Source organism: Schistocerca piceifrons, chromosome 4 (genome assembly GCF_021461385.2).
Source record: "Schistocerca piceifrons isolate TAMUIC-IGC-003096 chromosome 4, iqSchPice1.1, whole genome shotgun sequence".
Classification (NCBI taxonomy): domain Eukaryota; kingdom Metazoa; phylum Arthropoda; class Insecta; order Orthoptera; family Acrididae; genus Schistocerca; species Schistocerca piceifrons.
In genome coordinates this window covers 41,827,207-41,853,403 of record NC_060141.1, presented here as the reverse complement: position 1 = coordinate 41,853,403, position 26,197 = coordinate 41,827,207, and the positions used below count along the sequence as shown (strand labels likewise).

Genomic DNA, 26,197 nt, shown 5'->3' with positions numbered 1-26,197 from the left:
CATGTCCATTGTGCATTCCGACCGACTTCGGCAATTCCAGCAGGACGGTGAGACACCCCACACGTCCAGAAATTCTACAGAGTTGCTCCAGGAACTCTCTCCTGAGTTTAAACACTTCCGCTTTCACCAAACTCCCCAGACACGAACATTATTGAGCGTATCTGGGATGCCTTCCAACGTGCTGTTGCACACCGTCGTACTCTTTGAGTACTTATGGATGGCCCTGCAGGATTCATGGTGTCAGTCCCCTCCAGCACTCGGTGGCCCTACACGATATTAGGTAGGTGTACCAGTTTCTTTGGGTCTTCAGTGTATTTTGTAGTTGTTTCTGTTTCTAGTGATTTATCGCCAGTACTGTAATGAACAATGATCTCTTCGCATCTTTTTGCGCCATATGTTAACGTTTGTTTACGTCGAGAGTCAACTAACTGATACATCCCCGCAACAATTTTCGATCATCTGCAAGTCTCCCCGAATTTCGCCACAGACTTCTGGCTTTGAAGCTCAGATGATTTGGAAACTGCGCCGAGTGAAAACTGCGCACAGTATTCCTGGAAACTACCTGCTCACTACGTCACCACTTAACCCGCACCCCGAGAGTCCTGGTCCGGCGGAAACGCTTCGTACGCTCACAAAATGGCTCTGAGCACTATGCGACTTAACTTCTGAGGTCATCAGTCGCCTAGAACTTAGAACTACTTAAACCTAACTAACCTAAGGACATCACACACATCCATGCCCGAGGCAGGATTCGAACCTGCGACCGTAGCGGTCGCGCGGTTCCAGACTGTAGCGCCTAGAACCGCTCAGCCACCCTGGCCGGCTCGTACGCTCATAGTGAGGGGCTGTGCTGAGCCGCCTTGTCCGAGTCGCGTCGACGCCTTCGTGCAAACAGTGAGCAACGTAAATAGCATACGCCCTGAACCAGACACATATTGCAATGCTTATACTCGTTTAACGTTTAACTCCTGCTTTTCCTTCTTTTGTGGCGTACATTCTGTCCTAATATGAAAAGAATTTAAGAATTACCTTAATTTTTGTTTGTTTGTTACTACCGGACAGAGAGATTAGTGGACGGTACGTCGACCTTTTCTGGGCGCTGTTTGCAGCACACAACAGCGTTACTACACACAACAGAGCCGTCCGGACAGTCTGAACGAGCTTCCGACGTTGTTCACTACATAATTTACTTACGGGAGTCTCTCCTGAAACACCCGCGCTGACTGCTACGGCCATGCCGCGGCGCTGCTCAGTCGCTGCTGCAGTACTGGTTAATCTTGGTGCCAAGTTGCCTCTGTACCGACCCATAATTGCGGAAATCTTGCCGGTGCAGGACTTTGTACACGAACTGACCTCCCGATTATGTCGAATAAATTTTCGATGGGATTCACGTTGGGCGAACTGGGTGACTAAATAGTTCGCTCGAATTGTCCAGTTTGTTCTTCAAACCAATTGCGAACAACTGTGGCCCGTTGACACGGCACATTGTCATACATAAACATTCCATCGTCGTTTGGGGAGATGAAGTGCATGAAGGGCTGCAAATGGTCTCCAAGTAGCCGAGCATAACCATTTCGAGTCAGTGACAGACACCATTCCATGTAAAAACAGGCGACACCATTATGGAGCCACTACCAGCTTGCACGGTGCCTTGTTGACAACTTGGTTAAATGGCTTCGTAGGGTCTGTACCACCCTCTAACGCAACAATCAGCTCATACCAACTGAAATCGGGACTCATCTGACCAGACCATGGTTTTCCAGTCATCTAGTGTCCAAGCGATATGGTCACGAGCCCAGGAGAGGCGCTGCAGGCGATGTCGTGCTGTTAGCGAAAGTTGTCGCAAAGTGCTGCCATAACCCATTAACACAAAATTTCGCTGCACTGTCCTAAGGCCGGTATTACACTATTAAATTTCTTTGTCAAAGATGTGATCAAATATTCGTCAAACACATTTGACAAAGATCTTTGACGTGGCGCTCAAAAGGGGTATTATACTGTCATGATATTTTTCGTCAAAGTTCAAGATGGCTGACAACAACTACTTGTTATTTACCGAAGCAGTTGCATGTACCACAATTGCACAGTGTGCACATGCGGAAGAGAAGTGTGTGTGTGTGTGTGTGTGTGGGGGGGGGGGGGGGGGGGAAGGAAACTTAAACTTACCTGGGTGAAGCCGTGGGTTTTACGACGACACGATAAAAGCATTCAGCAAAACTTGTTACGTGAGCTTATAGCGGAGGACGTCAAGCCGTACATCAATTACTAAAGAATGGGCCGGCCGGTGTGGCCGTGCGGTTCTAGGCGCTTCAGTCTGGAACCGCGTGACCGCTACGGTCGCAGGTTCGAATCCTGCCTCGGGCATGGATGTGAGTGATGTCCTTAGGTTAGTTAGGTTTAAGTAGTTCTAAGTTCTAGGGGGACTGATGACCTTAGAAGTTAAGTCCCATAGTGCTCAGAGCCATTTGAACCATTACTAAAGAATGGATGAGCATACATTTCTGTATGTGCTCAGTGAAGTGTATCCTCATATCACAAAGCACAATACTCACTTAAGAATTGCTATATCTGCAGAAGACAGGCTCACTGTAACACTCCGATTCCTTGCTACAGGAGAGAGTTGGGTTAGGTTAGGTTAGGTTAGGTCAGGTCTCCAATCTTCTTAATCTATTTTTGTATTCACGGTGCCTCACGTTGTAAAGCGCCTCATCAGCTTCATACATCTCTATTAATTTTGTAGTTGTCAGTACACACCAGTTGTATTTAACGGCAATTTTATAAAAACGCTACAGGTGACAGAACGCTGCAGCGATGCTAGCGCTCCACGTGGTAAGATGTCACATTGCAGTGAACAGAAGACAAGCGACTTCTTTAATCAATCTACAGCGAGGCCCTAGATTTGATCAAATATTTGACGACATTTCACAAAGTTCCCTATTACACCATCAAATTTCTTTGACAAAGATATTGGACAAAGAAATTTGATAGTGTAATACCGGCCTAACAGATACGTTCTTCGTATGTCCCACATTGATTTCTGCTGTTATTTCACGCAATGCTGCTTGTCTGTTAGCACTGACAACTCTACGCTAACGCCGCTGCTCTCGGTTCTTAAGTAAAGGCCGTCGGTCAAAGCGTTGTCTGTGGTGGGAGTTAATGCTTGAAATTTGGTATTCTCGGCACATTCTCGACACTGTGGATCGTGGAATACTGAATTCCCTAACGATTTCCGAAATGGAATGTTCCATGTGTCGAACTCCACTTACCATCCCGGATTCAGAGTCTGTTAACTCCCGTCGTGCGGTCATAACCATGTCGTAAACTCTTTCACGTGAATCAGCTGAGTACAAAGGACAGCTCCGCCAACGCACTGCCCTTTTACACCTTGTACACGCAATAGTACCGCCATCTGTTTATGTTCATATGGCTATCGCATGACTTTTATCACCTCACTGTAGACTATAAACAGTAACGGCCTTTTACCCTGTATTGTAAACAGTGACGCCCTTTTAACACTTCCCTGACATACTGATAGTTACGAAATTAGTTTTATATCTGACGGTTTCGTCTCCCTTAACAACGACGTGTAGACGCAGGGCAGAGACAACGAGAAGGACTTTTGCGCAAGGATAGGAGGTGTCAACTGACGAGTAGTAGTCACGAATTTGTAATTATCGCTTCGAAAAAATGAACTGACGCCAATAGCTCTTTGCTTGTGTGCATTTAACGTGTCCGCAGTCACGGTAGATGCTGAAAATTCCGCGCCACAGGGGAGCATAAAATGGCGCAGCTCATCTCCATTATCTCAGTGGCTCCTATGTAAACTAGCTGCGCTCTGGCTACCATGTTGTGTTCATAACTGGGCAGTTGGAAGAGCTAAAGAGTATGTTCCAAGAATCAAAACTTGCCTCTGCAAGGACTGACTTGGAAATGAACATCAGTACAGAGAAAATATTAAGCGCAGACAGCCCTCCACTTACGGTCGGAAACCAGACTATAGAAACTGTTGATGAATAGATCTGTCTTGGCCACAAAATTAAACTACGGAAAAACAATAAAAATGCATAATTTTCTCGCAGAATAGGACTGAGCTGGACAGCATTCCAGAATTAAAGATTTATTCTGACCAACAAAGGTGTCAGAAATAACTTTATGACTAAGGTTTATAATACGAGGCGTGTTTTTTAAGTAAGTACCATTTTGAAATTATTAACAGGCGTGCTAAGATATCTCAATAATTTTATTTTTACAGAAAAGCCTGTACCTTAATCTACGCACTGATGCCATTGCAGTCTCATTCTTCCTTGTCTGCGTTGCGTTGCGAGTGTTTAAGATGCCTCCGATAATCGTGAGTCCTGCCGACTGTGAAGTACGGCCTGTTATATGATTTCTTAGTGATAGATATTCATCGTGAGGTCTGTGCAGTTTACGGAGAAAACATCATGAGTGATGGAATGGTACGAAAGTGGATGAGAGCATTTAAATATGGCCGTACAAATGTGCATGATGAACAACGGAGTGGGCGTCCTTCGGTCGTTAATGAAAGTTTGGTGCAGGAAGTGCACAATAAAGTGAGAGAAAACAGACGCTTTACGATTCCCTCCTTGCGGGATGACTTTCCTAATGTTTCTCTAGTGTTTTGTATGGCACTGTGACCGAGCACTTGAATTACCGAAAATTGTGTGCACGTTGGGTACCGAAAATGCTGACGGATGTACACAAAACCAAACGTTTAGACAGTGCATTCACTTTCCTTGAGCCGTACAAGGACGGTGATGATTTCTTAAACCAAACTGTTACGGGCGATGAAACATGGGTGGCCTACGTCACACCAGAATCAAAGCAACAGTCCACGGAAGTTGAGCAAGGGCATCGTTTTGCTGCAAGACAATGCCCGTCCGCATGTGGCGAATCAGACCAAAGATCTCATCACATCTTTTCGATGGGAAACTCTATATCATCCTTCGTACAGCCCCGATCTTGCGCCCTTTGACTACCATCTGTTCCTGCACTTGAAGAAATACCAGGGCGGTCAGCGTCTTCAAGACGATGACAAAGTCCAAACAGTGGTGATGCAGTGGTTAACAAGTCAGGCGGCAGACTTCTATACGGAGGGTATTCAAAAACTGGTACAACGTTATGACAAGTGCCTCAATATTGACGGAAATTACGTAGAAAAGTAGATTAAGGTACAGGCTTTCGCGTAAAAATAAAATTATTGAGATATCTTAGCACGTCTTTTTTTAATTTAAAAACGGTACTTACTTAAAAAACACGCCTCGTACGTGCATACTACCAGTTACAACCTGCGGCCTAGAAACTATTGATTCTAAGACAAGTGCTCGTGAACTAAAGCGCACACTATGAACCATGGAGCGACGTGTGCTGAGAGTCAACCTCAGGGATAGGATTCGATTAGAGGGCATTAGGAGGAGGACAAAGGTAACAGGCGTCCTGGAGAGAACTGCAAGACTGAAGTGGCAATGGGCCGGAGATGTAGGTCGGCAAGATCACAGCAGGTGCATCCGTAGAGTTGTTCACTGCAGATCGTGGGACCGCAAGTGAGGCACTGGAAGACCCCGAAAGAGACGGCTTAATGACATGGATCTGGTGGCTGGAACACGATGGTACCAGGTGATAAGTTTCCTTTAATTTACGTCTATGGTCACAAATGTAAATTTTGTCAGTACTACTTTTCAATATGCTCTATGTATTGTTCTTAATCTGTATACAGTTTGCGAGTGTATTTATATTTTTCCCATTTTTGCTGCAGATCTGATGATGGTCATTAAAGACCGAAACCGGTAATCTGTTAAACAGAAAAGTTTGTGACCATAGACGTAAATTAAAGGAAACTTATTACATGTACGGGTCACTGTGTTTTTTCGCGACGATGTCGCAGCTTGTGAAGGTACCAGGTGACTCAAAATCGAAGACAATGGGAACACATAGAAGAGGCCTGTCCAGCAGTGGATTGAGATAAACTGGAGTAGAAAAAGAAGAAGAAGAAGAAGAAAGAGGCCACGACTGTAGACATTTATCTACAAACGAGTAAAAAATGATCTGCGTCGGTTTATTTACTTTTTCTCGAACTGTAAAAAATTCGTGGCTACTGATCTTATTGTCGACAGTGATTGATTGCTGCACTGAATCGCCCGCTACCGCTAGGGAAGGTACTGTGAGGAACAGGGAGAAGAAGCAACATGAAATCGGACTTGAGAGGAGCAAACTAATCTGTTACTGTCCATCTTGTTGATGAATGAAAAAAAAAAAAAAAACTAAGCGATCGCCGATAGAAGCCACAAGCTTAGGAACACAGAACAGATATCCTTCATAACGAAGTTGTTAATGGTGAGCTGGAAATTAGAAATCAGAATCCAAAAAACATGATTAAGCGGCGACTGCGCTGGAGGCAGACAGGCTGCGGTGTGTGGCGGCGGGCGCTGTTTTTGCCGCAGAGGCGGACTTCAAAGGGCAGCGCGGCGATCCGAGCCGAGCCGGGCCCAGCCGGGTCAGCGCAGATAGCGGCCGGCGGAGAGGGGAGGGGCGCGAGGCGGCTAGAGATCCCCACGTCAGTGCTGCTCTTCGGTAACTGCGATTCTTAGTTGCCATTTGTCGCAGTAAGAAATCGCAGTTGACGAATGCACAACTAGTATCCCTCCACTAATGCTGTTTCTATGACTTATACGATTTATCACCGTAGATGTTACAGTGTCATTAGTCTCAAGTAAGAAGTAAACTGCGTCAATGCAACCCAGATATATGTTCTCCCATGTAAAGACGATTACTTGTCAAGACCTAATGTTAGCGTTTCAGTAATCCAACTCACAGAATGTTACCTGGGATTGTTAATATACTGAAGAGACAAAGAAACTCGTACACATGCCTAATATCGTGTAGGGCCCCCGCGAGCACGCAGAAGTGCCGCAACACGACGTGGCATGGACTCGACTAATGTCTGAAGTAGTGCTGGAGGGAACTGACACCATGAATCCTGCAGGGCTGTCCATAAATCCGCAAGAATTCTGAACAGCACGTTGCAAGGCATCTCATATATGCCCAATAACATTCATGTCTGGAGAGTTTGGTGGCCAGCGGAAGACTTTAAACTGAGACGAGTGTTCCTGGAGCCACTCCGTAGCAATTCTGGAAGTGCGGGGAGTAGCATTGTGCTGTTGGAATTGCGCAAATCCGTCGGAATGCACGGTGGACATGACTGGGTGCAGGTGATCAGACAGAATGCTTACGTACGTGTCACCTATCCGAGTCGTATCAAGACGTATCAGGGGTCCCGTATCACTCCAACTGCACACTCCCCACACCATTACAGAGCCACCATCAGCTCGAACAGTCCCCTGCTGACATATTCTGATGAGGTTGCCTCCATGCCCGTACACGTCCATCCGCTCGATGCAATTTGAAACGAGACTCGTCCGACCAGGCAACACGTTTCCAATCATCAACACTCCACTGTCGGTGTTGACAAGCTAGGCGTACAGCTTTTTGTCAAGCAGTCACAAGGATATACGAGTGGGCCTTCGGCTCCGAAAGCCGTAATCGATGACGTTTTGTTGAGTGGTTCGCACACTGACACTTGTTGATCGCCCAGCACTGAAATCTGCAGCAATTTGCTGAAGGGTTGCAGTTTTGTGCCGCGCGTGATTAGCCGAGTGGTCTGAGGCGCTGAGGTCATGGACTGTGCGACTGGTCCCCGCGGAGGTTCGAGTCCTCCCTTGGGCATGGGTGTGTGTGTTTGTCCTTAGGATAATTTAGGTTAAGTAGTGTGTAAGCTTAAGGACTGATGACCTTAGCAGTTAAGTCTATAAGATTTCACACACATTTGAACAATTTTTTTTTCTTTTTTCACTTCTGTCACGTTGAACCATTCTCTTCAGTCGTCGTTGATCCCGTTCTTGCAGGATCGTTTCCGGCTGCAGCGGTGTCGGAGATCTGATCTTTTACCGCATTCCTGATATTCACGGTACATTCGTGAAATGGTCGTACAGGAGAATCCCCACTTCATCGCTACCTCGGAGATGCTGTGGCCATCGCTCGTGCGCCGACTGTAACACCACGTTCAAACTAACTTACATCTTGATAACCTGCCACTGTAGCAGCAGTAACCGATCTAACATTTGCGCTAGACCCTTGTAGTCTTATATAGGCGTTGCCTACCGCAGCGCCGTATTCTGCCTGTTTACATATCTCTGTATTTGAATACGCACGCTTATACCAGTTTCTTCAGTCTATACGAAAGTTACGCTTGTCTACAGCATAATTCATCTCATCAAAACAGTGAGTAGGAAATATGTTTTACATTTGTTCTTCCCATGGCTATAATTTTATATTAATGGAAGAAGTGTGAAAATATTGATAATGTTCCTGTGTAGAAAACAGATTCTGAGCACGTTGTTATGTTCACAAGTATCTGAACAACATTTACAGTCACTCTATATAACGGAATTAAAAATATCATTGACAGTAGCACTGGAGGAGCTGCCACAGCCTCTTTATACCGTCTTCGTCATAAGTAAGGCTAGTTTCTAAGTCTGTAAATGAACGTTGTTGAGACCGTTCATGCAAAGTGTGAAACCTGCCCCCAGCTCAACTGCTTTCATTACCGGAAATATTAACAGTTGTACAACGTGAATTATATGGCTAGTAATCAGTACCAGTAGAAAAGTTTCATAATCTTCGTGATTTTCCAGACGCAATTACTACTTCCATTACTGGCTGCTATGTATCCATCCACATTCAGAAGAGATAATCGCAAAGATTCAAGCCAACTCATCAAGAAATCGCAGCTTAAATTGACAATTGATGACGTATTATTGATAACTAGTAACACAAGTGTACAAAATGAGTGTTGGAATAGTATGTCATTGAAGTCATTGTGTGATTTGAATGGGATGATAAATAAATGTGAAATACACAGTGAGTTAGCAATGAAAATTCCATTCTCCACTTGTTTAAGCTATCCCACATACCAAAATTTTCTTCCATGTAGTTACTGATAAGCACTGCTAGAGTGTGACACTTGGCCGGTCGTCCCTCCCGCCCTGAAATATTGGCTGTGATGACACACTGATGTGTGGCGTAGCCCAAGGTCTAGGTTATCTCGCATCTTTAAAGACTGAGAATGTGCAAGTGAAAACAGTGGAATGTACTCATCTTCCAGTTAAAAGCTGACATCAGTAATATTTGTAACTATCTTACGATATGAAGTTCTTACTATTACGTTTATTTTCACTTTTGAGTATGCAATAATTTTAATCTTATGTTAGTTTTTTTAATAACCGTCAAGGATGTGAATGTGTGAAAGATAACTGCACTCGAACTGTGAGAGCGATAGCTATATCGATAGTGAGAAAATCGAACAGTGAGATACAGTACGCGGGGACGAGTTTGTGCGTGACAGGGTGAAGAAGTAATCGATGTCGTGTCGGTTGAGATCGAACGCAAACTACTGTCGCACAACTCTTACGTTTCGAATACGGCATGAACTTGGCGTTAAACGGAAAGAAATTATTAGACTGGTTTGAACAATATGAGCCCCGCGGGTTGCAGCAAACTGAAAATGACAATGCGCACGTGAAAGAACACTGAGCTGTGATTGTTGTCTGCTGGCCCACATTGTTTGTTGTTGAGTGAGTTGCAAAAACTAATGCACGATATTTTTTTTTAAAGTTTCAACTTAATGAGGTTTCACTTGCGTTCTACCACTAACAGTCGCTATAAAACAATTAAGCATTGTTCTACGCGTAAAACTTATTCACCGGACTGTGGATTTGCGAATGTAACGCGTGTGGCAACCGGGCGAACTCTAAGTTTGCGATCCCAGAGGTGAAGTTAATTTTGGTAATTTCTTTCGAAACTGTGGACTTGGCGTTAATAGCTGCATCGTGTGTATAAGAAATGTTATCGTCATAAACATACCAGCTTCGATTCAAATGGTAGCAGTGGTTTCCGACCACTGTGTACAGAACAGCATTACCGAAAAACCGACTATGGACACAAGTGAACGTAACAGTTGCAATTTACCGTCGACAGATTTATGTTTCCGCCGACACCACTGCCTAGCTAACGACAATTTCGCATATCATCCCCCCCCCCCCCCCCCCCCAATGCACAGTTAAGGGGCTCCGGAAAGGCCCAAAATCATGAAAAGTTCAATTTTTACTTTTTTGCGTTTTCTGAATCTGAAGACTATTACCTTTTAATAGATATATAATTTATTCAATTCCGAAGACTACAACTATTTTTAAATTTTTTTTGAAATGTGTTCTACATGGGCGTGACCCACTGTGGCGCTGTTAAACTGCTGTCAAATGGTGTTATTATTAACGTCCGTGTTCATCAGGTACATTTTAGTGATGTGAGATAAAGTATGTGTTGTGGCTAACCTGTGATGGTTCAATATATATCGCTGGTGTGATTGTCGATTGTTTCATGTTTATTTACTCTGTCGTTATCTCGAAAATATTCGTAATTAATTCTGTTTCTTGAGTCTCTGTTTTGTTGAAGTATAATAATGAGTAAAAGTAAAGTTATTAGAAATCCTCTGAAGGCTTTTAAGAAAAGGAGAAATGTTGGAAAGCCAAAGGTATGTGTTATTACTGTAAACAATAAAGACGATAACCAAGTGAGTGAACCTAACCTCCCAAGTACACCTGCCCATAGCAGTCAAAGTGGGAAAGAAAATACTTCACAGAAGAAGCTTGGTTCAATGAGTGAAACCTATGAATGTTTTATGGGCGAATCGGATGTGAATGAAATATTTGATATGTCGGTTCTCAAAGGAATTTTTTCAAACTGTGTAAGATGTATTCATTGTAATGAAGTTGGTCTGGAACTCTCCTTAATAAAGCACGTAGGACTTGCTAGTGAAATACAACTGAAATGTGATAAGTGTTCATACATGACCACCTTTTGGAACAGTGTTGCAGTAACTGCAACTGAAGAAAATGGTAGCAAAATCTACGAACACAACAACGAGCGATGCTTGCTTTAGACAAGGAACGCCTTCGGGCTGCAGACAGGGCTGTAAAGAGTCTAGAAATACAAGCAAGAGTAAACAGGAGGAGGAACAAGAGGAAGCTGGAGGAGGAGTTTACAGAGGATGAAGATAATCCATCCTATGGACCTGGAATGCACTAAAAAGTTAATCCAATCTTTGTCGCTCGAGTCCCAAAACTTTTATTTTCTCATACTAATTACATGTTTTCTAAGGATCTTCCAAACATATTTGTTTTAACTTTCAGTAAATGTTACACAGTACCTTCTGCATAATTCAACACAGCCTTTTCCCAAAAAACTGTATATTTTTGAATATATAAATAAAAATTGCAAAAAAATGTTGTGAATTTTCACTACAATTGAAAAAAAAAATCATCTTTAATAACTGAACTAAAATTTTGTAAAATCCCTGCGTTAAGTTGTAGCCCATATTCCAATAAATAATCTGTAAAAAGTTCAACTTCCTACCTCAAATACTTTGTGAGGAAAGATGTAATTTATAAGCGTTATTTTAACATTGCAAGTATAGGGCGTTCCAGAGCCCCTTAAGCTTCGCTACAAATTCTCTCTCTTTCTCAGCAACGACTCGCAAAGCAGTCCTTTCAATTGTAATTTCATTGCTTTTTTTTTTGAGAAGATTTTTCAGTATTCGTTTTCTCTGAATAAACGTAGTTTTATGACTGGATTAAAACATTTCATGTTGACATTGTTTGCCGTATTATTACTTCTTTGCCATTACTATTTGCGAACTTCGGCTCGATTTCATTTTTATTTTGGTAGCTGCTTTACGTACGTATCCTCATGTATCTTTTTGGAGGCTGTGCTTGCACATACAGTTACGTGTTAGTTGTATTTCTGTTAGATAATTTGATGTACTTAAATGTCGCATTTGTCAAAATGTGGATCTGTCGCATCCGCCATTGGTTTCTGGGCTCCGGCCAATTTCTCAGCGTTTTAGAACTCGTCATTATTAAAGCATTCTCAGGCACCTGTGAGATTACTTGCGTCTGGAGATTCAAGAGAGAGATATTACTATTTGCTCCACGGATGTAGGTATTTACGGGAATTTTGCAATTTACTTACTTTTAGGGATTTGTTAAGCAAATTCTAACGTGATCATTACACTAGTTTTGCTAGTGAAACGCATTCTTCCGAATCTACAATCATTAAAGTTTACTAAATTACGTTTGCGGAGTTAAATATTTAGATACATTCACGGTCAAACTTCGGCATTTAAATGGCTTTGTGGCCGGTTTCTTTACAATACGACTACTTGTGATAAGTCGCTTATTAAGTTTCCGCTACGCGAACTATTCTCAACGGTTCACTGCGTGTGTGTTGTCTTGTACTGTACGTTGAAGTACTACATTGCAGTTTTGACGTTCGGGAGAAGGAGCTGAGCAGAGTTTAACCGGCGCCAGGAAAATGAGATGGTGAACTGAAATGGATCCTGGAACACCATTAACAAAATTGCAGCCTCTGGCATGTGGACTGGTAATGTACCGGGGAGTAAAAAGATGGGCAGATTCCAGCAGCTGCGTCGCTAGAGGCGACGTGGCCGTTAGCTGGAGACAGCCGCCACAGACCGCAAACCACGTACGCTGGCCGTTAAGCGCGGTTAACGGCACTTCAGCGTCAATGCCACATTAGTCTTTTACCGAGCAGTGGACGCGATGGGCGGCAGATAGAGAGCATGTGCGGTCCGAGTACAGCCCACGGCAGCCCTCTCCAACGCCGGTCCGACAGACGCAATAATTGCGTCCACCGGGAGCACACTTTATTCGTCTCAGAACACTATTGTTACGTTTCTCCGTGTAGTTGTTTGAGCTTTTTCGGCTTTGACAGATATGAATTATGCAGCTGGATGAACTGATGAATGCTTAGACCTCACATCGCCATAAAGAAGGAAAGAAAGAAAGAAAATATTCCTTCAGTGGTCACAATGTGAGAAAAAACCTCTCCGTTATTTCAGTCCAAAAATTAATCCGCGGATGTTTCGCGAACATTTATCAACTTTGCTGATGCCTGGCCTCGCACCCAATTTCCACAGATGCAGTTTCTTAGCAACAATTTGATGCAGTGTTTTTCTGGATACGAATGGAAACTTCAAATTAAGTTTACTAACAGCGATAGATGGTTTTACAGCACTTTTCATTCGATAGATGGTTTTACAGCACTTTTCATTCGCGTACGCAACCTTGCCTTCTGACTGAACGTCATTACTCCATCTCCCCCTCCCCCCTCCACATTATTCTTCTAATCACGTACATTTGCACACAGAACACTAAAAGAGGAATTAGAAGTGAAAGAACGTAAAATAATGAGGAAAATCCTAGGACCAAGAACTAAAGATTGTGTGCATTATCCAAAACCCAATGCAGAAATATATAAAAATATCTCCAAAATAACAGACACAATGCGCATGGGAAGAATCCAGTTCATGGGGCATTTAGAAAGAATGGACTCAAACAGGTTAACGCACAAAATCCATACATTTTTAAAGAACAAAAGTACAAGACCGAACTGGTACAAACAGACGGAAAAAGACCTGAGAGAATTAGGGTGTCCAAATCTACATGATAGAAACGAAATCAGAAAAATCACAAACACACGGGCTTTGAGGAAGAAGAGAGAAAAACGAACCGACATACATGGTCTACGCAACGAAAGCTAGCCCATTCGTTGTTTATGAAGGAATACTGGGCGAAAAGGAAGGCCAACAAATGTTAATTACGCGTGGTCCTAAGTGATCCATCCGCGAAGAAGAAGAAGATGTACATTTGTATAGCCTTCTATAACAGCACGACACTGTTCCCTTATTTTTCCTTCGGTCATTGCCGAAGACGCTAATTGTCGCACAGTTCATCGTGGATGTCAGTCACGTTATGTTCTTTCATAGCAAGAAAAGGTATACTTCTTACTCCTTCACCTGGAAACCAAGACAACAGATATTGTACATAACGAGGGCATATCAAAAAGTAATTTACACATTATGAGGGCAGCGCAAATATTTTTTAGTGAATGCTACACTAAAATTGAAAGTAGAAAAGATAAGTGACGCTATTTTTCAATATAATCACCAAGTCACACTAATCAACGGTCGGAAATTACAATTCCTCGTCGACAGAAATCTATTGTTTGGAGAAGGAACCAGTCGACGTCCTCATTCATCGGAGGTTTTTCTGAGTGGTCTTAGCCTTCTCTGAACTGTAAATAAGTAAACAAATAACAAGGTGTTTTGCATCAAGGCGGGCTCAATTTCTGATATTGTTGTTTTTCTATGCAAACACGGACCAAATGAAGGATTCGAAGATAAAGTTATTGAATGGATGTCGTACTCAAATTCAAACGGCTCTGAGCACTATAGGACGTAACTGCTGAGGTCATCAGTCCCCTAGAACTTAGAACTACTTAAGCCTAACTAACTTAAGGACATCACACACATCCATGCCCGAGGCAGGATTCGAACTTGCGACCGTAGCGGTCTCGCGGTTCCAGACTGTAGCGCCTAGAACCGCTCGGCCACCCCGGCCGGCGGATGTCGTACTGACAGCAATGTTTTCGACATTGGGTAACTACACACTTACGAAACATTTCAAGTGACTAACATCCTTGAGTATAGCCTAAGGCAGTAATGCAACGAGAGTGACGACACAAACTACAAGTAAGGGCAAAAGCGCTGTTAATAACTCGTTCACATATGTGATTCGGAAGGAAAGAAAGGTTAGCATTAAACGTTCTGACGACAAGACGTAATGTGGTTTATGTTCCAGATACTGATCAACATTTGATTTTTCTACTAATGATCTAAAATTTACGCACACATGAAAGTACTGTGATCATTGAAGGGATGTCGATAGAAAAGGTCAGGTCACGTGAAGGGACGCTTCACGCGAAACGGGTGACACAAAACGCGGTCGATGACGCGGTACAGCACTTCTTGCTGGTGGTGATGCAGCGCTAATTCTTCGCAGGAAAAGCGAAGAGCAACCCAGAAAGTGAGCAGTCACCTCTTACCTAACTCGTTGGACAAAAAATTTCGCCGGCAACAGCCTGCGGTAGAAGCAGCGTTGTCCCAGTTCGCTAAGTCACAGCAAACACCAGTTCCTCCGGAAGGGTTTACACTGATTTTAAATTGTATCCCACCTAACCACTGTTACAGACCACTCCGGACTAAATTCTTGACGGCGTTCCTTCCTTTCTGTGACGCTCTCGTGCTGACGAAATAGACCCTAATGTCGCAGTGTTTGTTTGAATCTTCTCAGCCTACAGTGACGAAAACGAAAAGTTTTACACCTTGATGGAACGCCACTGAACCGGTAGCCCCAGTATTCCGAATTTTATTTCCTTCTCCGAATCCCTTGACATTAGCTGCACACGTACACAGTGACCTAATCACGAGGTCGCCGTAACGTTTAGGCTATCAGTGCACACCTCCCAGGCCAGCCCAATTTTCCATACGTCACAATGTCTACGTCTTTATATCGCAGTAAAAGAAACTCCAATTGAAAATGATACAAATAAGATCTTTGGAAACGTCATTAATTGGTTTTCTGCAAATGCGCTTGCTCTAAACTTTGAAAAAACACAGTGCATCCAATTTTCTGGTGAAAAAAGTACAGTTCCTTCAATAAATATAACACATCAACAGAAGTCAGTAGACAGGGTAGAGCATACTACGTTTCTGGGTGTACATACAGATGAGAATCTTAATTGGAAAATTCATATTTTGGATCTTATAAAGCGACTAGGTTGAGCAACTTTTGCAATCAGAATACTCGCCAATTTTGAGGATATAGAAATTTGTAAGCTAATATACTTTGCATACTTTCACTCCCTGATGTCATACGGAATAATATTTTGGGGTAACTCAACATTTAGACAAAAAGTATTCACTGTTCTAAAGAAAGTGGTTAGATCAATGTGCGGGGATCATAATTGCACATCTTGTAGGCATCTTTTTAAAAGATTGGGAATTCTTACAATAGCCTCACAGTACACTGACTCACTAATGAAATTTGTTCTCAACAACATGGACCAGTTTAAAAACAACAGTGGCATTCGTGATTATAATACCAGAAAAAAAGAAAGACTTACACTATCCTTTACTCAACCTACCTTTGGCACAGAAAGGGGTAAAATATGCTGCTATAAAAATGTTCGACAAATTACCATATGAAATAAAATGTCTGACAGGCAGCAGTAATAGCTTCAAAAAGAAATTGAAATCATATCTCCTTGACAACTCCTATACCACAGATGAATTCTTGAATAGGAAGAAGTAAATCTATAAATATAGTATATGCATTTTGTGCCATTTAAGTGAATGGGGTAAATAGTAGAAAAAGTAATCCTTAACTCTGTATTGTAAAATTATATATATATATTATTTAAATCTTGTTTCACATGTGCATTTCTTGTGCATTTGACACGTTCCACATCATAACGGCTACCGCACCGTGCGATTGATCAATGGAACAACCAACCAACCAACGAACCAACGAACTAACTAACAAGCAGCTCACCAAATTCATCAGCTAACGCTCGCAACATTACTTGGATTCCCGTAACAGGAGCCTCGTTGTCTCTTTCTCCGTATTGCGAGAATCCAAGCAATGTTGCGAGCATTAGGTGATGAGTTTAGTGGACTGCGATATAAAGAGGTTGACAGTTTGACATATGGAAGTTTGGGTCGGTCCGGGGAGCGTTCACGGATAGCCGAAATAGTTAAGGCGACTGCTTGCGGTAAGTGGGAAATCACGGTTCGAGTCCCGGCCCGGTACAAATTTTCATGTGCCACTATTGGGTAGTAATTCTATATCTAATATAGCGGATGTCAGGTAATTCACAGTTAGCAAATTAATTTCGAAGTATTTCGTACAGCTCGTGATCGTCAACACGTCTGTTCTTTCAGACATGCAAGTAATTGATACTCAGCATTTCCGTGGCTGTGGGCTGTGCAAAAATTTAATCCGTTTACGAGCTTATTTTCGGTACACAAAAAAAACATTCTTACAAATGAATAATGCTGTGAGGACGTGAAGGCTGTTGGGTGTGCCTAACTTTACTGGAACGTTACAAATGTAGCACAAAACGTCCCACAGGACGTGCACGTGGACTTTGTCGTCTTCGTTGACATTTTGAGAGAGATGAAAGCATTGGCAAGAGGGACATGGGAGCGTCACACGGACACGCAGCTGGCTGCAGGGCAACGGCTGGAGAATGGTAGGTGATGAGTTGGACTCAGGACAGCTGTGTAGGGAGAACAACAGGGGCAGGTCCTCCTAGAACGACGACATGACGAGAAGATCGGAGGACTGTTTCACTGTCTTTGATGTGCACATGGATAGCAAAAACTGAAATCCGGACAGAGGATGCAGGCCGGGAGTGAACGCGGACCGTCGGGAACAGACTGCTGGTAGCTGGGTTCAGGTCTCGTGTGTCGTGCACTACCGCTAACACCGTACCACAGACAACAGGGACGCCCATGACGTAGGTCCACTGTCAACTGGGACATGGTGCGACATTTTATGTTGTTGAGCAATGAATCTCGCTTCTATTCGTAATAGAATAGCGCCGGTGTGTCCGTAGACACGCTGATGGAAGCTACAAGAAGCAGCGATTCTCAAGACCCATACCTCTCCAACCCCTGGAATCACGGCGTGGGGAGATGTTGGGTATGACAACAGGACTGATTTGGTAACTGTTGGAGGGAGGGCCACATTGCATACTGGTGAGAAAGGACGTCAGTTCCGAATGGGATGAAATTTTCCTGATTTAATACCCATCATGTGGTGGAACACTTCCGCAGAGTTTCGGAACTTTCGGGCTGGCCAACTTGGTACCGGTCCCGCTTGAAGTATACTAGTCAAGAATTAAGCGAACGGCAGATCTGCAAAGTGCCTCCTCCACAGGGAAATTACGCTTCCTTAAGAATCTTCCGATAAATCTGAGTCCGGTATCTCCATTCCCCACGCCTAGATTTGTGTGGTCCGTAGTTCCGATTTGTCCGAAGTATTAGTACAAACTCGTGATGTTTGAGTATTACTGTACACTGAATGGGGATAAAACCGAGTGCAGAAAACGGATACCGGGCTGGACAAGATTTTTTAGGGGCCTGGTGAGAGCGCAGCCATCGTCCAGGAAACAAGTGTTGCGGAGACTCCTCCAGCCTGGAAGAGGGCGATTTCTTCTCTCTGCAGTCGCTGATTGCATCACCGTTTCCCGCTAGACGCACTACTTGCTGCGCTAATTAGGACTGCGAGAGCAGAGTTGCCCAGTATAGCTAATCATGGAACTGATGGAAAAATTTTAAAACTTCCATTCTTTAAAATTTAATCTTCAAAGCGCCGTTCGACGCCATTACAACTGCGTGATGATTTCCACTTACTAAGAATCCATATGCCTCCAGGTGACTCAATCATTTACTTGAGGTATGTAACGTAAATGCGTCACCGTTTACTGGCGTTTCATTTTTCGCTGGGTTTTCATTTTTAACGCATGATTATATGCGTATACACTAAAGTCATGAGATGATGATGATGAAGTCCCATACTCCGTGACGGAGTGTAGGGGAACGATACGGAAGACCCGCACCGCCGTACTAGGCAACGTCCCAGTGGAGGTGGTTTGTCATTGCCTTCCTCCGACCGTAATGGGGATGAATGATGATGATGATGAAGACGACACAACAACACCCAGTCATCTCGAGGCAGGAAAAATCCTTGACCCCTCCGGGAATCGAACCCGGGACCCCGTGTTCGGGAAGCGAGAACGCTACCGCGAGACCACGAGCAGCGGACAAAAGTCATGAGACACCTCCTAATATCGTGTCGGACCTCCTTTTTACCCGGCCTAGTTCAGCAAGTCGGCATGGCATGGACTCAACAAAATGGTTCAAATGGCTCTGAGCACTATGGGACTTAACATCTTAGATCATCAGTACCCTAGAACTTAGAACTACTTAAACGCAACTAACCTAAGGACATCACACACATCCATGCCCGAGGCAGGATTCGAACCGGACTGAAGCGCCTAGAACCGCACGGCCACCGCGGCCGGCTGGACTCAACAAGTTGTTGGAAGTCTCCTTGAGCCACAGTGCCTGTATAGCCCCCCATAATTGCGAAACAGTTGCCGGTGCAGGATTTTGTGCACGAACTGACCTCTCTATTACGTCCCAAAAATGTTCGATGGGATTCATGTCGGGCGATCTGGGTGGCCCAATCATTCGCTCGAATTGTTCAGAATGTTCTTCAAACCAGTCGCCAACAGTTGTGACGCGACATCGATGTTTGGGAACATGAAGTCCATGACTGGTTGCAAATGGTTCCTAAGTAGCCGAAGAGAACCATTTCCAGTCAATGATCGGTTCAGTTGGACCAGAGGACCCATTCCATTCCATGCACAGTGCCTTTCAAAGCTCGGGTCCAAGGCCTCGGGGATCTGCTCCAGACTAAGCCCACCACCACCTCTTACCAGCCTGATCAGGCCACAGTATTCCAGTCGTCTGTATCCAAACGATATGGTGACGAACCCTGAAGAGGCACTGCAGGGTATGTCGGGTCGTTAGCAAGGCACTCGCGTCGCTCGTCTGCTGTCAGAGCCCATTAACACTAAATTTCGCCGCTCTGTCCTAACGGATAAGTTCGCCGTACGTCCCACATTGATTCCTGCGGTTATTTCACGCAGTCCTGCTTGCCTGTTATGTTACTACTGAAAATGTACAAAAACGCCGGTGCTCCCGGCCGTTCAGTGAGAGGTAATGAAAGTAATGTGATACTCTCGGCACGCTCTTGACACTGTGGATATCTGAGTATTTAATTCCCTACGAAACGATTTCCAAAATGGAATGTCTCATATGTCTTGCTCCAACAACCATTCCGCGTTCAAAGTCTTTTAATTCACCCCGTGCGGCCATAAACACGTCGGAAACCCTTTCACATAATCAACTGAGTAAAATGACAATTCGGTAATTTCCAAGAATGATTGCCTATCGAAGTCGAGGGGTCCAAACGATACATATCGAGCACGCGATCGTAAATCGATCATCCGACTCTGGTGACGGGCGTTAAGGGTATGTTTACGTTGGAAACTACTGTAACGACAAAAGAAAAGATACTTGTCACTGTTAAGGAGACGACTTACCTTACTCGTCGTCGGTGTTGTCGTCATGTGAAAGTCCATTACGGTGGTTTGGATGGATAATTTGGATGAGTCGAACCATGTATTCTTCCTGAAACTCGTTCGTTTTCCTCACTGTTTGCAATGAGAGTGTAACGGCATTTTAGCTTCGAAACTGTTCTTTCGAAGTTTTACACACTTCGCACCACCAAAGTCTACACAGTCCCTTCTTTCCTCGTCTGGTAGTACTCCATATTTGCGACAAAAGTCGAACAATTTTCTACGCTGGGTAAACATGGAATTAGATTTTTCCACGTGAGAGAATCCGCCGAAGAAACGTCAAGTACACCAGACATCCAACTCACTAACGACATAAATCGTCTGGGTGTACCTAGAAACTCACGAATAATTCGCGGAGGTATGTAATTCAGAGCAACTAAGGGAACGATGCAAAACAGATAAAAATGACGATCACAAATAATTGATCAGAACGCCTGCCAATGGAGTCGCATGATCGATTTACGATCGCGCACTCGATATGTATCGTTTGGACCCCTCGACTTCGGTAGGCAATCGTTCTTGGAAATGACCGACAGTTCCGCCAATGCACTGCCGTTTCATACCCTGTGTACCTACCATCATCTGTATATGTGCAAATCGCTATCCCATGACGTTTGTTATCTTCAGTATGTAGAGACAGCAGTCAAAACGAGTAAGTCGACCAGTAACACATAACGTATTGTGCACCATCGTGTAGTAAATATAAAGTCGCTCAATTAAAAAAACCAAACTGGCAAGCTTGTACAAATTGTCAGGAACAACTAAGACACTGAAGTAAAAGTAAATAGGTCCTACATAAGAATGCAACCAATAAAAAAAGCGACTGGTTGCAGGTTTCATGCATTTGCATTTAATTAACAGACACGGGTCCTAAAAATCTGTAATGGATAAGCTTTATAATAGACATTGAAGTGTTTATGCATCTGAGTTTTCCTCGTTGTTTAGTTATTTTAAACTCTGGTCAAACGTTATCTGTAGTATATTCTAAGCGTAGGCTTCCGCGAGCGTTGTCACTGTCAATGAAATTTGTCTGGGCTGTTGACCACATTGTCGATATATAAAACTGTCTGACGTTTCCAGCACCTCCAATAGTGATCGAAACGCCGGACAATTTTAATATTGACAATACGGTCAACAGGTCAGAAGAATTTTATTGACAGTGCTCTATATTGTGTATATGATCTACGTTACTAAACGGTTCAGGGGCAACAAAAACTTGATTTGCAGCATTTAGTATAATACTTGACCAAATTTAAAATGCTGTTGCAATTTGCTCGTTAAAAAGTATAATCTTACGTTAAAGATTTGACACAATAACTCAAATCTTGATGTTACAAACTATGTTTATGTTTTAAGACAGCGTACCGTACAGCGCGCAAATTACCCCAACTGCATTCATCCAGTATTCGAGAATGGTGCTAAGAAGCTACTTCCGGGAGGGGGAGGTGTGCCGACCCCGGATCGAATCTGCTCGGCTGGTAAAATGTAAACGTCGTGTGACTAGCGCCTCCCGTCGTGTAGACCGTTCGCCGGGTGCAAGTCTTTCGATTTGACGCCACTTGGCGACTTGCGCGTCGATGGGGATCAAATGATGATGATTTGGACAACACAACACCCAGTCCCTATTTAACGACGAGGGGCGATGTGCCGGTCAACATGGATATGGTTTTTAGGCGGTTTCCCACATGCCAATAAGTGAAAAACAGGTCTGGTATCAACGTCTCGCTTCAGTTACACTACTCGCAAACATTTAGGAAACTTTAGCACACGTTGACGTAAAAAACACATCATGCAGCCTGTTGGGTTGGACATTTCCACACCGGATGGCGACAGGAAGTGCATCTAACCAACCTTTAAACTAACCACGACAAATCAGTTAATAGCCATGCTGAACTTCCGTTGAAGCGGGACAAAGGCACAAGAAAAAGAAGTGCTCTTCCAATTAATTTTTCACATAATTTCAAATTTTTCAACAACCAACATAATTAGGGTTTTGCGATTTCAACCGTGAAGGTATTTACTCACTTAACGTTAAATACGTGTCACATTAATTCATCCGTAAAATAATGAGACAACTGAAGCTTTTCATGCACGGGAGTTCGATGCTCCAAAGGATCGGGGATTTTGAAGAGAAAGGTGTGCTTGATTCCTAAGGTAAGATTAAAGGATGCAATGGAACCAAACTGCCGCATCTCAAAGCTAATTACCGAAGGATGTGACGCAGTGGTCAACTCACTGAACTCGCTTAAATCCCCTGCTTCTTATGAAAAGGACAAGTTCGATTCCTTCTTCACTGTAGCTCTGCACAAGCTAACGTCGACGGAGCGTTAAGTCCAAAGCTACCTTCTACATTCCAAACGCAAATTATCAACAATGATATTAGAAACAACCAACACACATATTCATATAAAAGATTGATGAGGTGTGAATTTAAACCAAAAGTGCTAAGCATGTATCTTGTGTCACCTTATCAAACAGTATAAGAGAGATTTTTCGTAGTAGTAGAAGGCTATGGTTGATAATGAGACATAGTAATTCGAGAGTTGCGATGGTAAACGGAAGGGAAAAATCAACGTGTGATTTCGTATTCAAACCCTTCGCTTAGTGGACAGACTATTGTCCCAGAACTGCTTGTCGGATGTGTGACGGTGTGAAAAACTACAGAAGAGATGGGTGTGCGTTATGATGTCACGCATTAAGTGTTCGTTTAATTTTCACACACTTTCATTACATCTGCTTATTCTTGTTTTCACACAGGTATGATCTTTACTACTAATACCGACCAAAAATCTTTCTCATCTATAAAAATAATTAACTTGTTCACCTTTGATGACTGACGACACACATGACGTCCCCTTTACCTCTCGGGCTGAAGCTACCAACCGCGAAACGTTACACGATAACAAAATACTTACAGCCTGATCTTTTTGTTAATGCTGACAACCCATAAAGAAGGTATTTCTAGTAGCATCTAGCAATACTGCACGTGTCTTAGATTTTACGCACGTATCCACTTTAAAGTCGTATAAATTAATTTTTGTTAATATATCAATTTTATAGCACAGGAAAACCAACATTAATACTCAAAACAAACACTATCCATACTCAGATAATAAATTATCATCACTCAGCAGTCAGCCGGTAACGCGATGCATTGCAAGCTCAATTTAGATCATTTAGCACAAGCTGAATAACGTTGATGTACTTCTGCCAGACACAGCAGTCATTCGAGATCTATCGAACGCGTAACGTTTCTCATTAAGTCGAAGAATGTCCGGTAAGAAGTCATGAGAATTGTCCATGACTCACGTGCGCGTGGCAGTTTCCCAGCTGCAAACAAGAATTGTCAACAGGTTCGCAAACGGTGCATCACCCACGCTGGGCTGTGGCGTGCAGTGATGCTGCGGGTGTCAAACAAGGAAGCGATGTCATCGGCGGGCAAGTAATTCATTGTTAAGCCCACTACATCACGACAGTCTGCAAGTCTTTTTAACACAGCACTGTGAAGACGAGCGAAATATTTTGCTTCCCGGCCGGAAAGTGCCGTTATACAAGCACCTTAATATTTTACTAGGTGGGAAACGATAAGATAGTAATTCCTATTGTTGCTGGACGGAAATGGAGTGAGTGAGTGTGTGTGTGCGTATATGTTCGTATTCATGTATGGAGGCACATTTTGAAAGTCCTTTTTATCACACTTATTCAGGTAATAAACATGACTGTATGTAGTTGGCGTACAGGACAGGTCATTACCGAAAAGTCTTGAACTTCTGTAGCCTGTAAACTCCAGGAGATATCTGCACCCATACAGGTCAATCTGCATTGAAAAGGAATGCCAGAATAAATGTGATTTCGAAACACTTACTAAATTTTGTTATGTCAGTGAATAGCTATGCTTTCTACTAAGCCTATGATGGCTAAACTGGAAGGAATCAACATGTCACGAACAGCAAAGCAGTGCTGGTTGTAACTACCTGCACCGATTAACTATTTTATGACCGCACTTGTCACAATCCGTAAATCTGTGATCCGTTAATACTACCCGATTAGAAAGCAATAATTAGTTCCTGATTCTTCCTGTTCATTGGTCCGTACAATAGACGTCACATTTCTGGCCTTCCATCTTTATCCTTCACTGTATTGAGAACGTTATTGGTTGGTTCGTTGGTTGATATGGGGGAAGAGACGAAACAGCGAGGTCATCGGTCCCATCGGATTAGGGAAGAATGAGGCAAGAAGTCGGCCGTGCCCTTTCCGAGGAACCATCCCAGCATTTGCTTGAAGCGATTTAGGGAAATCACGAAAAACCTAAATCGGGATGGCCGGACGCGGGAGAACGTTATTAAGAGCGTCCTCAAAAGCGGTAAGTAATTCTCCTCCTTACGACCTTGACTCCTGAAGTCTCAATAATTGTAAGCTGTAATATATTACGCGTCGTTAAATCATTTGGCAACCATCATTGTTTTAAGATGTGATACGGCATCCGAATCTAAGCCAGTGCGCTGGCTGGAACCTCTGGTTCCTGTACAAGGACGGTGCAGTGGCTTGCGGAGTAGATAAGTAAATGTGGGATACGACAATACCACAAAGCCGGGAGTGTATTGGTCGTAATCACTTAAGTCAAAGACGGAAATTCTCTAGGCCGGTCCAGGTAGGTAACAGCTGTTCGACAACCAGTTTGTTCCTAATCCTAGGGTCAATTATGCGATTGCTGGGTTCCTGTTGACGGAGCACTGCAAGACACTACACTAGGTTGAGATCTACGTTTTCAAGTATAAGAGGTCCACCCATTATCGTTATATGCCGTAGCGAAAACGGACTCTTTACGTGTTGGGACAGATGTTTGACATTTGAACTACAGGGGAGGTATAAGTGATATTCAAAGTAAGACGCAAATGTAGGTTCGTTTCTCTAATGCGTGTCAATAGCGAAACAGGTCATATGTGGGGAAAACAGAGTTTATCAATATGTAACTACGGTAACCTTCCTGCAGTTTTTGTTCCATCCGTAAGTAGACGTCGAAGGAAAAACGTGTTTATTTAGCCATGTTTCACTGTGTCCTTAAACCCTGCAAAAATACGTACAAGCGCCACGGGAAAGCTCAACAGACCTGAAAGCTGTTGCATGAAGACAGGTTCTCATTCCATTATCTCAGACGTGGACGTGGCAGGAAATAAGACCTTACCTCTTAGGTATCCGATGCGGTGGGCGAAGAACCGGTGGAAGCGTTGGCAACACACGCGGCGCGCGACTGTGGAGCGGATCGCGACCACCGTAGTTTGCGCGGCGGCACCGTGACACGGACTGGCTTCTGGCCGCTGGCTGCTGGCGGTCCGCGCTGCCGGCGGGCCGTTGCTCGGCAACGCCGCAACAGCCCAGCGGCCACCTGCCGGCCGACCCTCCAACCAGAGCGGTCCAGCGCCGCTCCTGGAGCGGCCGGTTCGCCTGTTTGATATTGTTGTGACTGCGTAGGGAGGGCTGCGAGCGCTTCTGCGTACATCGATGTCGGCAATTTGCGAGCCGCACGGGGTACTACGTATAGTGTTTGCAGAAAAACGGGACCTAAGTCCGTTTTACACGAGCAATTTCTCGGCACAAAATTTATTGGGTTGGTGCATAAAGCCGGTATTACACTATCATATTTCTTTGTCAAAGTTGATATGTCAAATATTTGTCAAATAAATTTTATTGTGTAATAGGGAACTTTGTCAAATCTCGCCTGTCGTCAAATAAATATGATCAAATCTAGGGCCTCGCGGTAGATTTAATCATAAGAGTCGTTCCTCTTCTTTTCGTTGCAGTGTGAAATGTAACCGCTTGGAGCGCTGGCATCGCTACAGCTATTTGACATCCCTGTAGTAGAGTTGGCCAACACGACTCTTTTCCCCGATTCGATTCCTACGATTCAATCTCACATTGCGAATCGATTCCTACGATTCGTTCATGATTCTTTCACGATTCATTCTAGTCTGCGATGGCACGATTCTTACGGAATGCA

General features: G+C 43.7%; 1 protein-coding gene across 1 annotated transcript in view; it reads right to left on the bottom strand.

The window, feature by feature from the left end:
• Window positions 1-25,494, bottom strand: part of LOC124795581 — a 479,635-nt gene extending 454,141 nt beyond the window's left edge. Inside the window, exon 1 of the mRNA XM_047259653.1 lies at window positions 25,385-25,494. The gene's annotated coding sequence lies outside the window, so the exon portion shown is untranslated. The remainder of the gene's footprint in view (window positions 1-25,384) is intronic.
• Between the last annotated feature and the right edge of the window lie 703 nt (window positions 25,495-26,197).